The sequence below is a fragment of the Sus scrofa genome, chromosome 13 (genome assembly GCF_054392235.1).
Source record: "Sus scrofa isolate SSC_HxYL_T2T_F1_AM1 chromosome 13, Sscrofa_HxYL_maternal_Yorkshire_Landrace_v2.0, whole genome shotgun sequence".
Classification (NCBI taxonomy): domain Eukaryota; kingdom Metazoa; phylum Chordata; class Mammalia; order Artiodactyla; family Suidae; genus Sus; species Sus scrofa.
Genome location: NC_139395.1, coordinates 64508901 through 64526054, shown reverse-complemented (window position 1 = coordinate 64526054; position 17154 = coordinate 64508901). Strand labels below are relative to the sequence as shown.

At 38.4% G+C, this 17154-nt stretch overlaps 1 protein-coding gene across 4 annotated transcripts in view; it reads right to left on the bottom strand.

Moving 5' to 3' along the window:
* Positions 1 to 17154, bottom strand: part of TAFA1 (TAFA chemokine like family member 1) — a 516763-nt gene that overhangs the window by 281437 nt on the left and 218172 nt on the right. The gene's annotated exons all lie outside the window — the stretch shown is intronic.

Here is a 17154-nt window from a genome sequence, read left to right as displayed (position 1 = left end):
TATTATTGCACATTTGGGCAGAACAAAAGGTCTGTCAGGCCAAAACTCAGGGCTGGTGGGATAAGAAACAAAAATGACAGGACAAAAATGACAAAATGAAATCTCTGAATCCAAATTTGTAATGTGGCACTCCTTGGATAATTAGAGAAGTTGCAAGATTTTCCAGTTACCAATTTTTTTCTTTCCTTTCCTTTCTTTTCTTTTTTTTTTTTCTTTGTCTCCTTTTTTTTTTCACAGGCACCCATGTCATATGGAAGTTCCCAAGCTAGGGACTGAATCAGAGCTGCAGCTGCCGACCTAGGCCACAGCCATGGCACACTGGATCCGAGCCACATCTGCAATTCATGCCACAGCTTGCAGCAACAATGGATCCTCAACGCACTGAGTGAGGTCAGGGGTGGAAACTGCATCCTCAGGGAGATTATGTCAGGTTCTTAACACTGAGTCACAACAGGAACTCCAGTTACCAATTTGTTTATGTCTTTCTCATACTCTACGCTTCCTATTGGTCTTGGTTTCAACTTTGGCTTAAATTAATTGGACTTGTTATGGGGGGGTTCATTCTGTTGGGGGAGAAAAATAAAATTTTTGAATCAAGCGTTACGTTGTTAAATTGACAGTGCTGCCCACATAACTTCCACACTCTTTTCTCTGCTCAGTCATAGATTTGCCTAACTATTGACCCCCAAATAGGAACAAAGTTAGGTCCTTCTCTGAAAAAGAGTCCTCTGAAATTTGAATGGTCAATTCACAGAAATCTAAGATGTTAACAACCCAAGTCCCACCCAAGCCATGTTGGAAAAAGACTAATTATATCCCTGGAAGAGCACTGTCAATTGGAGTTTAAGGTCATATTTTGTTTCAGTTAAAACTGCTATTATCCTTTGCACTAATTTATTTGTGAGCTGAAACCAAACTAATTAAAATTGTGAAAAGATGGGATTCTCAACGGTTTCTTCCATTACATACTGCGTCTAGAGAGTCTTAAAATGTCATTGGAAATCAGTGTCCAAAAATATCCCCAAAAGATACTTGTGCAATCTCAGGGTATCTGGAAAAAGACAGAAGATCACCAAGAAGCTGCTGCATTCTTTTTCTTCTACTGAAATCTATAAAAAAACAGACATCACTTATTTTGTGCTCTTTCCGGTAGAATTAAATAGCACATTTTTATAGGGAGTAAGTATCCTAATAGGCAATTTTATGGAAAAAAATAAGGTTATTTGCAACCCCAACTCTTTCCTTATACGTTTGGAAACTGATCTAACTGTGGTGAATCTGTAAAAATTTCATACTAGGCAAGCCAAAAATAGACTATGATGGTTTATGTCTGTGGAGATCTTTCCCCCATCCCACTCTCATTCAAAGAAAAATATGAGAATATCCACACCAGATATGATTTTATAATCTCAAAGCTTCCTTAGGCAGAGATAAATGTGGCCTAAACTCAGAATTATTCAATGCGTCTTACAATTCTGTATCTGTGGCTAAGTTGCTTTCTGTCTCTGAGCAACAAAGCTTAGACTCAGAAATAGAGGCAATTCTGTGGGTTTTTGTTTGTTTGTTTGTTTATTTGTTTTTCCCTCCAGGCTAGACAAATAAATAAGGGACAGTCTATGAGTCTTTGGGGGGAAAAAAAAGTCTTATAAAAATACACAGCATCTTCAGAAGGTGTGCTGAACTCTAATGAAGGGATGCAACCAAGGTTTTTCCTCTCCTTATTTCCTGCCCACCTTGTTCCTCATCAGAGAATGATACACAATCAATAGATCAGATTTCGGGACATACTATGTGTATGTTACAGATCCAGGACTCCTGAGCTCCAATAACTAATAACCTTCCTAACATTAGCTTAAGTTAGCGCTGAACCAATTCATGAACTTACTTTCTTCTTTATTACATTTATTAATAGTAAATTCTTACCAAATAAAAAGTGAGGTAAAGGGGAGAGATGGAAAACTAAGAAGACTTGTTACCTCCTGTTTGATTAACGTCTTCATTCAAGTTAATTTTTGTTCAAATAAGTATAAATACACACCTTCTGCTGTTATTCAAGTCTGTGCCTCACAAAATCCCTCTCTTGCAAAAATTTAATATGCCAAAGGCAATATTTAGCTTAAGTATATTCATCTGGGAAAAACTTCTTCAAAATTAGCCTAAATCAAGCCATAAATAAGAAAAAGTGGGGCATGTCTTAAAGTTTTCACCCCCAAAGAACTCCACAGACCATTAATTTCCACATATTTCAAAGCTAAATATCTATCTAAGGCAAATTAACCTTAATCTATGGATTTAAATCATCATTCAGAAGGTAATATTCCCTTCGGTGTAAAATTTTCTCTTACAAAAATTAGGAATGTTTTAATCTGAGAGCCATGGAGAGAAGAGAGACCAAAAATGGATTGAACATTACAGTTATCTGAAATGTCCATGGTTCTGTTAAGATATTACAAAATATTTAATCACCAACCATCATTTTGGCAAAGAAAATGATTAACAAAAACCAATTCCACTTCTCTCTTTGGTATTTAGTCACTTTCTGCCAGCATCTCATTCTGCCACAGTCTCATGAAAACCTCTATCCAGTTTTTATCCTCAGAAAAATGAAATTTTCAAAAATTAGCTGAATTACTGGCTCACATAATGTATTACACATGCAACATAAAAGCTTCATTTCTGGACAATTCACCTGAAGGAAATGCTTTAATTGGCGGTAGATTCTTACTGCCTGTCATGACATTTAGCATCAACTTGCCAATCCGTCAAAGAGGAAATCCTGAGTTTCTACTCCAGCAAGTGTATGTAACGAATAAGGAAAATTAGCTGCTGAAATTAACAAGGGCCATGAAACCCAGAAAGGTCTAGATCTCAGCCTGTGGGGAGGAAGGTTCTTCCCTGGTGCTCTCTCATAGCCCTAAGGGTGCTGAATGTTCCTTATGTCTGCTATTCTGATATTAATTAGGATTCTCTTTAACTCTTAGTAAAAAATCCCTTGATACTCCAATCTCCTCTTACAATGCATAGATTTTTATATTAAACTTCCTGTTCCAATTACTGTGTGGTTTCTCTTTTCTAATTGGACCCCTACTAATTCAACATCTTTGGAAATATTTTTTTTTTTACAGTGAGTAAGGATATATATATAATTGAACAAAAACCAAGAAAAAATTTAAAGCAAAAAAAAGGGGGAGGTAAGAAAAATACAGATTCTAATTTTATGTTTATTATGAGATAATTTGCCTCTCAGAGGTGTCATTCCCCAGAATGTCATGAGTTACCTTTAAATACACATGAATTCCAAACTATATTTAGAATGCATAAGCAATGAGATTTTGCTGTATAGCACTGGTAACTATATCCAATCACTTGGGATAGAATATAATGGAAGGTAATATGAGAAAAGTAATGTATATATATGTATGACTGGGTCACTTTACAGCAAAAATTGACAGAACATTGTCAATCAACAATACTTTAAGTAAAAAATTTAAAAAAAATCCATGAATTCAAACATACATCCTGAGTTATCCTTAAGTACCTGATGTGGGGGTGGCATTTAAAACAAAACAACTAGGGGTCTTTAGCCACTTTAAGATCAATAGTCTATCTTAGTTACCCTGTATTACAATGCTAACATTTGCTAGTGCTATTATCGAATGGTTTACTGTTTAGTGAACACAATCTAATTTTGATTAGAGCAACTCATTCATCTCTGAGATTCCTGTTGAGGCCACATTAATTCCACCACTCATTTTATAAGCTCCTATTGATGTGATGTCAATAATCTTCCACCGAGGATTCCATGGCCATGATCTCCTGAGAAAGCACTGTGTTTCCCAGCATTCCTCAGCTCAGAGGTTCAAGGAAGCAGTTTAAGCATTGACATCCTTCCACAAAACCACATTTATGCAACTAGACAGGGACAGTCTCATGGAGGAATAACTAAAATCCACTTTAAGAGGCACATTTTCCCATGAAAAATATTAACTTGCTCCGAATATGAAAGACTGCAATTAAAATATCTGGTGCAATGAAGAGGTTTTCAGCAGTTCCACCCTATCATATTTTCCCATCATGGTACTTTGTTAGCAAATATCAGTTAGCTGAGTAGGTTGGGTCCATTAAGATTTCCTTTCAGCTCATCTTGTTGTTCTATAACTCCATCACAGAGTATATTATTAAAAAATGAAAGGGAATGGGTTTAACTGATCTCAACACAGTATTTTAGTCTACGTAAGAATGACCTTTCCGAATTCAAGTAATCATACTAATTACAAATTCATTCTGAATAAGCTAGTTTGTGGAAATAAACTTTTTTAAAGAATGAACTATTGAAATCAACCTCTAGCCAAAACAATCTTTCCAGTTTTTCTTTGGTTGTTGCTGTTAACCAAAAGCTTAGAGTATTATCCAATATGCCTTGAGGAATTAGAGGTATGAAATATTAAGGGGCTCCAGAATTTCCACCTTTTTTTTTTAAAATAATGTGATTATTTCCCTTGGTTCTCCTCTACTTAACTAGGAGGTTTTAGATGATCAGACTTTATGAATCATCAATCTTGCAGAAGCCAATAGGTTGACAGAGGCATGTGATGCTGTGGTTGGTTCACTATTAGTAAGTAGAGCAGTTCATTAATGAAGAGTCCCAGTTGCAGATGCCCCAAACCCAAATCAAACTAACTTAACCAAATGAGGTAAATTATTTACTTATTTATTTTTGTCTTTTTGCCATTTCTTGGGCCGCTGCCGCGGCATATGTAAGTTCCCAGGCTGGGGGTCGAATTGGAGCTGTAGCCACCAGCCTACTCCAGAGCCACAGCAATGCAGGATCCAAGCTGCATCTGCAACCTACACCACAGCTCATGGCAATGTTGGATCCTTAACCCACTGAGCAAGGCCAGGGGTTGAACCTGCAACCTCATGGTTCCTAGTCGGATTCGTTAACCACTAAGCCATGACAGGAACTCCAAATGAGGTAAATTTATAGTGATCAAAATGAAAAAGTCATTTAATGTTTCTAATTTTCATGAGTGACTCTAAGACACTTAACCCATGTGATATGGAACCCATCTTTCTCTTGGCCATATCTCAGCTCTAATTTTCTGTGCTTTATCTTCACTCTGAAGAAGTTTCAAAGTATGCAGTGGTCCTTGGAGGCTCCAGGGTTATGCTCTCCCAGTTTTACATCCAGTGGAAAGACAGTTTTCTTTTGCCAAGATATCAAGGAAAAGTCCCAGGACTGAGTCTCACTGAGCTACTATGGGTCAGAGGAAGATGCAATTGGCCAGGTATGCTTGATGAATAGAGTGCAGGTATAACTGCACCAACCAGATCATAAGGTCTACCCACTCTTTGGAAAAAAATGGAAACAGATTTTGTAAAAACCTAAACAAAATTCTCAATTTCAACCAGTTGTAATTTATTTTAGCTAAGTATCAATTTACAGGGCAACATTTAATCCTCACAATACCACCTATTTCTTAGACTCATTCTATGTGATTTAAGGATGCTCCAAAAATATTTAAATAACATATCCAGAATTTCATAGCTGGTACATGTTAGCATTGCCATCAACATCATAGAGGCAAAGTGATTACTCCTGAGGAGCTCTAGTCCATAAGGGCCTGATCACCAAAACACTTTCTGCAACTAATATGGTGCAATATGAGAGGGAAAGGTGTTTACTTTAAAATAATTCACTTATATTGATTTCAATAAAAGAAAGCTTCTATCCAACTAACTGAACTCAAAGTCTTTCTATAGAGTTGCCATATTGAGGCAGTCAAATACTATGACCCTAACAAAAGCAGCAGACAGCCCCTTCACCTTAAACTGAGATGAAAAAGCATACTGGCCTTTAAGAGCTAGACCTTTAAAACTCCAGGGAGCGTGTGTGTGCACACATACACCCACATGCACACTTGTGGGGCAAGGAGTCAAGAGTGATTCAAGTGTTTATTCAATACAATGGAATGTTCATCTGTAACTCTCACTCATTCCTTCAAGGGTGTTTGCTGAACATAGATGCTATGCCAGAAATTCAAAACCAAGTGGCACAAAATAGACACTAAAGCAATACTGCTTGAATCAAAATTGACTGGTTCTGCCACTTTGATTTTCACCCTGCAATTTTTCAGAGGCTAATTAGTCAGAGGAAATCTAATTACACTGATCATGACCATCATAAATACTGTTTTTGTTTGTTTCATGAGACTTTTGTAGGTTCTCAAGGTTGAAAAGAAAATACGGGAGACAGAACATTGTAAATCAACTATACCCTTGATAAAAATTTTAAAAAGGAGTTCCCACTGTGGTTCAGCAGGTTAAGAACCCTACATAGTATCCATGAGGATGCCAGTTTGATCCCTGGCCTTGCTCAGTGGGTTAAGGATTTAGCATTGCCATGACTGTGGCATAGGTCACAGATGTGTCTCTGATCCAGTGTGGCTGTGCCTGTAATGTAGACCTCAGCTGCAACTCTGATTTTACCCCTAGCCTGAGAACTTCCACATGCTTCAGGTGTGGCCATAAAACAAACAATTTTAAAAAAGGAAACTATGGGGAAAATTAACCTGTTAGTGAAAATGTGGGCAGAGATGACTCTATCTTGGAAGGTAGCACTTTGATGGGCCAGGTGACAGTCATGAAAGGGAACCCGGGACAGGGTCACCTGTGAATGAGTCAAGAGCCAATATTTTGAGAAATAGAAAAATGGGAACCTTGGAGGCACAGTAAGCTGGAGGGATTGGTGCTTTTTTGGACGTTAATGGCATCCAGAGCTGATAAATCCTAAATAGTCTCCTTTGGGTTAGAGCTGACAATTTTATCTCCAAAAGAGAAGATACTCAACCTGTGAAGTTGATATTCCTACAGCTCCCTCTCTCCCCCATGCCTATCTTGGGGGGATTTTAATGTAAAAGAAATCTAAATCTGTCTGCTTGGAATCCTGCCACTGCAGTAACTGCCCTCTGAGAACACCATCGACATCCCTCATCACCCACCAAGTCAGCATCTAGCTCCTTTCTGTAGGAAGACAATTTCAAATGCCATTTCCAAACACCTGCCACTACTGTTCTTTGACTTCACTTGCAAATACCATCCTGGGCAATATGTTCAAGCAATTACCACCCCAGCCAATAACCCACAGAAATATCAGCAGCTGGATGATCTGTATACATTCCCCCCTCTAGTGATGCTTCATAGAAGGACAATGATACTCAGCAAAGCAAGCTTCAGAGTAGTGAGCAAAGTGGTAAAGGAAAGTCTCCTGGCTAGATCCCACCACTACCGAAGATTTCTGGCCACTTTCCGTCTTCCCTACCCCGCTTTCTTGACTTATTATCTTCTTATCAGTAAAATCTGCAAACAGATTTTTCCAAATACAACCTCTGATTCATGAAAAAAAAAAAAAATGAGGTCCCTCTGGTTTGAGACAGTTTCTTCAAGATCTTTGTAATCCTGGGAGTCATAGCACAGAAGTGCCCCACAGATCCTTGTTGTGTTGGTTGAAACTTATGGCCTTTCAAATCTATAGAGATGAGCAAAGTAGATGAGCAGTTGCCTGGGGCTGTGGCTGAGAAGAGGAAGCAGCTGCAAATGGGTGTGAGAGATCTTTTTGAGAAGATGGGAATGTTCTAAAATTGGAGAGTGGTGATGGCAGTGCACTCTGAAAATTTGCTAAAAATAATTAAGTTGCACATTTAAAACAAGTCAATTTTATGGTGTGTAAATTGTATCTCAATAAAGCTGTTAGCAAAAATAAGATGGATTGGGGGATGGATAGATTGACCAAAATGTGGTAAAGTGAGTTGAATAAAATGTTAATTGTGCAAGCTAGGTATTTGTAGTGGTTATTTATGTTATAAATTTTGTATTTTATGAGTATTTGAAATGTTCATAATGAAAATTCAGGTAAAATATATTATAAAAATTGGTGTCTCTGCACTTGGTGGAAAGTATTGGATCATCTACTTTTTATTTCTATGTAAATACACAAATACATATACTTAAAGATGTAAATAAACAAAACTCTCATTGTCTGAAAAATACAGTAAATATTGTAAGATGTTTTTGTGGTTAGAGATGGCACTCAATAAAGAGAGATTGACAGGTTGAGGGAGGGGTGGACTGGAAGTTTGCAATTGGCATATGCACACTTAGTATAGGGAATGATTGGCCAATGGCAACCTGCTGTATAGAACAGAGAACTCTACCCAGTATTCTGTGATCATCTATGTGGGAAAAGAATATGAAATAGAACAGACATGTGTACATGTATAACTGAATCACTTTGTTGTACAGCAGAAATGATGACGACTTTGTAAATCAACTATACCTGAACAAAACTTAAAAAAAGTAGAGATTGAATGATACTTAAACAGTTACTTATTACAGCACTGCCATATCTTCTTTGCTGTTCCAAGGATTTTACATACATTATCACATTAGTTGCCATTAATAGCTGTTTAGGGAAGGCACTATAAATATCTCCATTATACAGATGAAGAAGCTGAGGATTTAAAGCCGAGGTTTAAAAATGCACAAGTAAGTGGAGGAGTTACAATCAGAAGATAGATCTGACTCAAAAGAATTAACCATACTCTGTTCTAACGAATGCACCCTGGAAGCGGCTAAAATCATAATGATCTCAATTTCATCAGTCTACTCTTTCCCCGTCCACCAAAACTTACGATTAATAATGTGAAACAGAGCCTTGTCACTGTATTATAATGATTTTGGTCTTGCTATGGTTCCAGCCCATGTTTCTATGTGTGAAAATGTATTTTGCAACATTGCCAATTACTTTGGTTACTGTGGGGATTTCCCCCTATTTCAACCATAAACCAGGGAGAATGGTAAAGAGATATTTTAGACGGTGGAGCATCAGGGGAGGGGGTTTGTTTGTTTTAGAGTAAGATACCCTAGCAAGAATTTACATTTTTCCATCTAGCATATAAAACTATCTTATACATATTTATTTCACAGATGTAAAACTGTTGTTTTTGAACTTTGCAAAAAGATAAGGAAGAGCAATGAGAAATCCTAGTTACGGGCCTGACTGCCAATAAAGAAAACCAGTGAAGAAACATTCAGTATGACTTCCAAATCTACTACCACACAAAATGTTGCTGAGACTCTTGTGTCTACTTGGTTCAAAAATCTCAAGTCAGTAGCCAAGATTTCTCGCCTATGATGAATATCAAGCCACCTGTTTTTCAAAAGTTAAGTCAGATGCCATATTTGAAGGGGGCAGAGAGTAGGCGGCCCTAAGGTTAGAGGAGAAAAAGTGAGTGGTAAACTATCTTGGAGAAAACACATTCTTCTGAGGCAATCCTTCTGCACACAGTCCCGCACAGTGTTCCTTTTTCCTTCTTTCTCTCAATTCTTCTCCTTACTTCAGCTTTCACTCAACCATAGGTCTTCAAATGAGACCCAGGGTAAGTAAAAGAAGGGATGCCATCTTGAACTGTTTCCATTTCAAGCTTGACATCAGATCAGATGGTTTTATTCCACTCTTGACATGTTTTCCCAAACCAGTTTTACTCAGAAGGAAAGAATTGCTGCTTTCAAGTCCATTAAACTTGAGTATACTGGGAATAAGTAAATGCTAAGCCCTGTGCCAGGCAATGGGACTGGAGAGACAACAGGAATAAACCTAGTTCATGGAACATTCATAGAATAACAGGGGAGTTGGGCAGATCAACAAATTACTAACCAGATAAGCCAGAGCAAAAGAGACAAAAGTGTAGAGCTATATGATAGTACTCTATAAAACAGAAAATATATGGTAATAATGTATTTATTTCCTATAGAAATATTTTTGAGTCTAGTTATCAGGCAACTTTGATTTACTATCAGTTAATATTTCTCAAGGGCTTACACTTCTCAGGTGATGTGATGATGCTTTACATGCATGACCTCATTTTATTTCCACAGTTACCTCAATAGGTCACAACTTTTATTTTCTTCATTTTTGCAGATGAGCAAGCCTCAAATATGCATGCTGAATGAGGCTGTGTTCTCTCCAGCCAACCTGGAGGCCCAGTTGCAAGCTGGATGCTAGTGCACTCGGTCAACCTGTCTCCAAGTTCAACCCTTTGCTGTTTTCCCCACAAAGCAGCCTCCAAAATAAAGTATGTGCTCAACTCTGAGTTACAGCTCATGATAAAAGATTTCCTTCTGGGGATCACTTTTCACTTATAATATACAGACCTTGCTCCATGAAGTGTCTGTCTTGGGGAAAAAAATTATTTTAATAAAATGAAAAGCCCCAGATGCTCCCAATATTGAGTGAAAAATTACACCTGTTTGGGAATTCACCAGGGATTTAAGCCAGATCTGAAGGGAGAAAGTTAATATCTCTGACCAAATTTAGAAGAAAAAATCCAGGAGCTCCCACTATGGCTCAGTGGGTTAAGAACCTAACAAATATTAATGAGGACAAAGGTTTGATCCCTGGCCTCACTCAGTGGGTTAAGGATCTGGCATTGCCAAAAGCTGCAGCATAGGTCACAGATGCAGCTCAGATCTGGCATGGTTGTGGCTGTGGTGTAGGCTGGCAGCTGCAGCTCCCATTTGACCCCTAGCCTGGGAACTTCAATGTGCATCAGGCGTACCAGTGAAAAGAAAAAATAACAAAATTCAACACTCTCTTCTATAATACAAGTGATCAGTATTATTTTTTTCTATTTTCCATTCAGCCCTTCACTTATTCCCCCCCTATCTTGTAGTCTTTTTATGATTCAGAATTTCCCCCAATTTGCTCTATGGGGTCTTGCTGTGTGGGAGGTGGCATTCTGAGTTCCAAGTACTCATCCTCCGAGTTCACCTGGAGATTGGCTGTCTCCAACCAGGCAAAGCTTGAAAGGGCCTGGCTGAATCCCAGCCCCTGAATTATCTTCTAATCTGTCTTTATTCCCTCTGTTCATTCTTTATGTAAAGTTCTTAACACAGCTAAAACCACAATTTCATTGCTTTTTAGCAGGAAGGGAAATTAATGGATGCTGTGAGATTCTCTAATAACATATGATTTATTTTTAGTCCTACTCCTGTTATATGAAACCTAAACTGAGCTTGATAGGATACAAACTAATCCATGTTGAAAAAATAAATATTTTTCTATATGAACTATATTAACATTGCATATAACTAAGATAATATATTATACAATATATGCAATTATATATTTTAGATATGTGCCCCCCCGTTTTAAAAAATCTTAAAATATTTAAGGAATAAGTGATACCACTTGACTCCAGACTTACAGCAGCTCATGGTTCTATTTGTGTGCCTCTTGGCTTCCTCATAATAATTCTCTAAATGGCAAAGGCCAAATCAGTTTGTCTCATGTGCCCTGAAGAACCTAGGACGAGGCTGGGTACCATCTGCTCACCTTAACTTCCAGTTGACTTCCTGGAGGCACTCCTTGGTGGTTGCTGCCCTTTGAAGAAATCATTTTCCCAAGTGTATAGGTGGTGGGTGTGGTAAAATAAAGATGCACTGGCAGCAGGAGGGGCTGAGTGGGGACGTAACCAGTCTCTTTGTGTGAATTACCAGTTCTATGACTTGGACCAAAACACAAGTTTTTCATATTTCAAGACAAAGATCATAATTCATCCTCTGTTTATATCTCAGTGCAATTGAGAATCTTAAGTAATAGCATATACATCAGGTAGCTTGTCAAATGTGCTCTACAGTAAAAGTTACTCTGAAGAAGAGGAGGGCGAGGGAGAAGGGAAGAAATGGTTAAGATCTCCTCTCCTATTTAAATTACAAGCTCCTTAAGGTCAAGGGGAATATAGTTCACACTTTATTTTTTGTTAATGCCTTGTGTCTTGTATTTGAATCTCATAGAAAGACATGATAGAGATGGGAATAAGTGGTGGTGGTGGGGGGGAGCAAGGAGGGGGCAAGAAACATTTTGCAATGATGATTCATAAGCCCATATAAACCTACATCCCTCAGAAGCATGGGAGTCATTTATGTGGATATGTAACACAGGAACATAAATCCTGTGGTTGTGAGAATATGGTTGGATCCTCTCTCTATATATATGGGCAGGAAATGTGGCCAAGCACTTCTTACATCAGCCTGCCTAGGAGTGGAAAGCATGTGTACGTGACACAATCCTTTCCTTCTGAGCTATAACCTGACCCTTGCTTTTAATTGTTTGATCAAAAAGTGCTAAGGGACAGTGGGGAAAGGTGGGCCACTTGAGACCAAGAAAAAATCACAACGGGTTGCCATCAATTAGTCTATATTTCTTTGAAGGCAAGTACATTGAGCTCTGAAAATGAAACCTGAATTATAATTCTCTCAATGACAGCCGGCCAAGGGAGTGTTTTCATATAACTACTCCTTTTTGTGAAACAGCTTTCTCCATCATGTTACCACTATATGCTATCAACAGGACAATATTTTCTCTCTCCATAGGGCTGGATGGTTTTCAAAGAATTTTCACATGAATTATATTGATTTGATGCTCATAGTCACACTGAGATGCAGGTATTATGGTTTCCCTTTCACAGATGGTTTATCTGATACTTAGAGTTATAAGAAAGCTGGCTCAAGATTCCACAATTTGCCCACAAAGAATGAAGACAAATTGGAGATGTGGAAAGTCAAGCACAGAGAAATGAAACAGCCTAGACTCATCGGTAGTAAGTAATAGAAGCAGGACTTGAACCCAGAGAAACTGATTCCATGTCCTACTCTCTTCCCACACTTCTACCTACTCCTGAATCCTGGAGACTCGATAGGCACCCAGCACACAGTAAGGACTCAGGAAATAGGCATATTCTATCACTACTGACATCCACACCCTGAGACAAAGAGGGCAGATCTGTTTGGAGGAGATATAACATCTTCAAGGTCACCAGCTGGCATTCCTTCTGTGGTACCACATTGCCACCACAGGAAGGAACTCTAAGGTGATCTATTTGGACTGTTGCCCTCGATGGATTTGTTTGGTGGAGGTAAATTTATTTTAAAAAAGATGACCCTGTATGAGATGCATAGGATCCAGATAAGACATTACAGATTGTTGCAAACTCCCCCGGTAAGTAAGCCTACCTAAGTCAAACCTAGCAGTGTTCACTGCCACCCAAACACAAAGTGTCAGAGCCCAAAGATCTCTGAAATGTGAAATACCCAGGAGCATGATCGCAGACCCACTCAGCCCTGTCCCCCACCACCTGCCCCATTACAAGACTGAGATCCCTTCTTTTACTACTGATTATCCATAATTTCAAGGCCTTCCTTCCCAAAGTCATCTGGGCTAAATGGCTTATTTCAAAGAGGGAGAAATTGAGGCCCAGGGCAATGAAGGGAAACAAACCTGACTAGTATCCTTGAGGACGCAGGTTTGATCCCTGGCCTCACTCAGTGGGTTCGGGATCTCGCACTGCTGTGAGCTGTGGGATAGCTTGCAGAAGCAGCTCAGATTCTGCATGGCTGTGGCTGTAGTATAGGCTGGCAGCTGTAGCCCTGATTAGACCCTTAGCCTGGGAAGCTCCATAGGCCAGAGGTGCAGCCCTAAAGAGCAAATAAATAAATAAATAAATAAGTTAAATTAAATTAAATAGAAAGAGCCTGTGAAACTCAGCTGGGAGGGTGACTGTGACCAGTCTCTTGGCCTGATGCTCCTACCAGGCTGTTTGCTGTACCTTGTGACAACAACAAAAAAAGCCACAGGCCACAGAGTTATCAAGATACATTGGGATCAGCAGTGTCTTTGGAGCACTGGGATGCAGTTTCTATCCCTGGCCCAGCATAGTCGGTTAAGGATCCTCCACTGCTGGCCTGGGAACTCCATATGCTGTAGTGGGGGCAGGGGCAGAAAAGAAAAAAACAAATAAAATAAAATAAAATAAAGAAACAAGCACATATCTCATAATACCTCTTCAACTTCTAGATTTCTAAAATGTCCAAGAGTTTGCCACAGAACCTCAAATTAAAGAAGTCCCCCTTGTGGCTCAGCGGGTTAAGAATCCAACTAGTCTCCTTGAGGATGCAGATCCTATCCCTAGCCATGTTCACTGGGTTAAGGGTCCACCACTGCTATGAGCTGTGGTGTAGGTCACAGATGTGGCTTGGGTCCCTCGTTGCTGTGGCTTTGCCTCCATTCTGACCCCCCCCCCCAAGAAACTTCCATTATGTTGTAGGTGTGGCCATGAAAAAAAGACTTAAAAATTTTAAAAATCCCTAAAATTAAATTAGTAGCCATTCAGCTTAGATTACAAATTTTTTAAAGCAGAGTTAAAATTTATTCAAATGACGTGATTGCTTCTGTCACAGCTGGGACCCTCAAGAATTGGAAGATTAGTGTAATCTTTCACATGTGAAGTTGAGCTAAATGAGCTGGGGGTCAGTGTACTGGGAAGGTAGAAACCCACTTGAAGAAGAATCAGTGCTACTATTAATCTTAATTCTTTTGTATAAGCTGGTCTTAAACTTGCCTACATTTACCTTTATTTACTGAAGGTGATTTGGACATGCATTTAAACCTTTCTAAAGTATTTTAGATTTTATGTTCAATGTGAGCAGTAAACCAGCAAACACTGGTCAGGGAGGGAGATATAAAACACCCTAAAATACTAGCAGTTTGTCAAGGCTCACATGGTTAATGGCCATACAATTTGTGCTCAATAAATTTTATTCTCATTAACTACATCCTGGAAAAAGAAAACAAGGGATTAAGGTCTAGTCAAATTAATTTCCTTGATGTTGAGGCATTCACATAAACATAGCCTATACAGCCTTGCACTCAATTTTAAATACAGAAGTTAAAATAAACCAGGGTAAAACCCAGAATGCCTTGATCCATCATAAATTTCAGTCCAGGATTGCTAATAACTTGGGTGGTATCATGAACTACGTTTTCCCTGACCAACATCCATCACAGCACAAGATGAGTAACCATTATTGATAAGACTCTGCCATTTGTCTAAATTTTCTCATCCCATCAATGTTCATGAGGGAAAAAAATATTCTTGGATGGCTGCATGTTTGGGACATCATATAGGAAGCTTGGGGTATCTCTTAAAAATTGCATGCTATCTATCTCTTTGTAGGTGAAATTATGCAAAGACTTAGATTTTTATTACAAGAACATGGCCATAACATGAAATGTACATAAGAGTCTTATGTGTGTATATATATATGTGTGTGTGTTCTATGTATGCACACCTTGAAAAAAATTAGTAATGATTTTAAATTTGCTCTGTTTCTATGGTTCAGCTACCTTGGCTATAAATGCTAGATGATACCAAGAAATAACACAATATGTATAAAAAGCTTGGCATTGTGTCTGGGACATTTTAAGTACTCGTTTATTGAAAGAACACTTTGGGTGGAAACTATAGTTTGCTTATCAGCAGAGATTTCCTTCCAAGTGCATGTGGAAATTTTGAAAGGCTTGGGAAGTTATCTCGCCTTAATGTATTTTGCAAGTACCTAAAAAAATCCTTTCATAGGCCCTCAAGAAAATCACACTGATTGATCACCCTTCTTGATTACCTATGTTCATCACCAAACTTGGCTCTGAAAGACTTGCTTTCCTCCAAAAAGGAAATCAAGCCTTAAGGGTAAAAAATAATGCCATAATTAAGGATGCTCAAAAGAAACTGTAATTGTAATGTATACATGTAAGGATAACCTGACCCCCTTGCTGTACAGTGGGAAAAAAAAAAAAAAAACATGAGTCCTATTTTAAAAACCAATATTCTTTACTGCTGAAAAAAAGGAGTAATTCTAAAGATATGGGTTAAAGTAACAACCTATCAGGGAATTAAGATTGCGAAGGAAAAAGGATCCTCTGCAAATAAACTCAGGTAAGTTAATTCAATGACATTAATGGATCAAATAGATATTGAATACCCTCTAGGTGGAAAAAAGAAAAAAAAAAAACTAGGCTAGGAACAGCAGGGTTAAGATGGCATGGAAATACAGAGAAATGTCGCCCCACTCATCATAGAACTCAGAAGCTGTCAGAGAAGGAGACAATCAGGTAAGGACATACTTTAATTGCCTTACTTGAAACTCTGCAAATAAAGATATATCAGAAGAGGCGATGGGAAAGACAGTGGAGTGCTTTCCTATCTGGCATGAAATTTATCTTGAGAAAAGAACAATTATCTAAAGGCAGACTTCTTTCTCAATGACATCAGATAAAGTTTGCTCTTAAGGGCAGGAGGAACCATGTCAGCCTTTATTCCTCAAGTTTGTGGCAGTTCTTCTAAAAATGCCTGGCACTGCCTGTGTTAACTTTTCCCTTGTAAATCACAAGCATAGCCTTAAATAAGTCAGGCTTTCGCTTGCATTCTTGACACCCTTAATATAATCATGAAAGTAAAATGAAAAAGTTAGAGTGTTTGAGGCTTGCTCAAGACCAACAGTTATTCAACTTGAGAGAATAAGCTCTCGACAATTGGCCCCAAAGCAACCTCTAGGTGTCATTCCCCATCAGAGTTCCGTGTTCAGCAAATACACTGTGAATCCTCATTCTGCTACACACATCGGTAACAATTCTTGTGTTCAACTTCTATGGCAAATTATTATGATTTTTAGTGGTGCATCTTACGGCAGTGGAAGAATCAAACAGCACAGTCACACCATATTTATTCGATATTAGATTCACTAAAAAATCTGCACACTGTGGATTTTCTCATTCTGCTCTGGCTCCCTAAATACTTGGCTAGATGAGATACTATTTACCCTTCTTTGAAAGCATTTTCAAAAATATGAATCTGCTTTTCCTCTTTTCACTTTGACTTTTTTTTTTTTTTTTGCCTTTGCTCTCAGTTGGTTCCAGTGCATCAGATTATTTTGAGGTAAAAGAGGAGGGGTGTTAGGAGTGTAAAAATAGAAGCCAGACAGGGAGAAGTTTAACTTTTTGCTTCTGTTATTAAAAAAGAAAATCGATGTAGTTGCAGAACACTTGTCTTCCAAGCCAGGCTATTTTCTTGAGAAAATATAATCAAAATTATTTTATTCCTCCTTTAACATACCAAGAGGCAATCTAGTTTCTTTGTGGCAGGGTTTTATGAAAGGAAGATTCAGACAGAGGAGGAATAGGGGCAACCCTACCCCTTTTTTAGGCCCTAAGAACGAATGGGAAAGAGAACAGATAAGAGAAGAAGAGAAAAATTGGGCCCC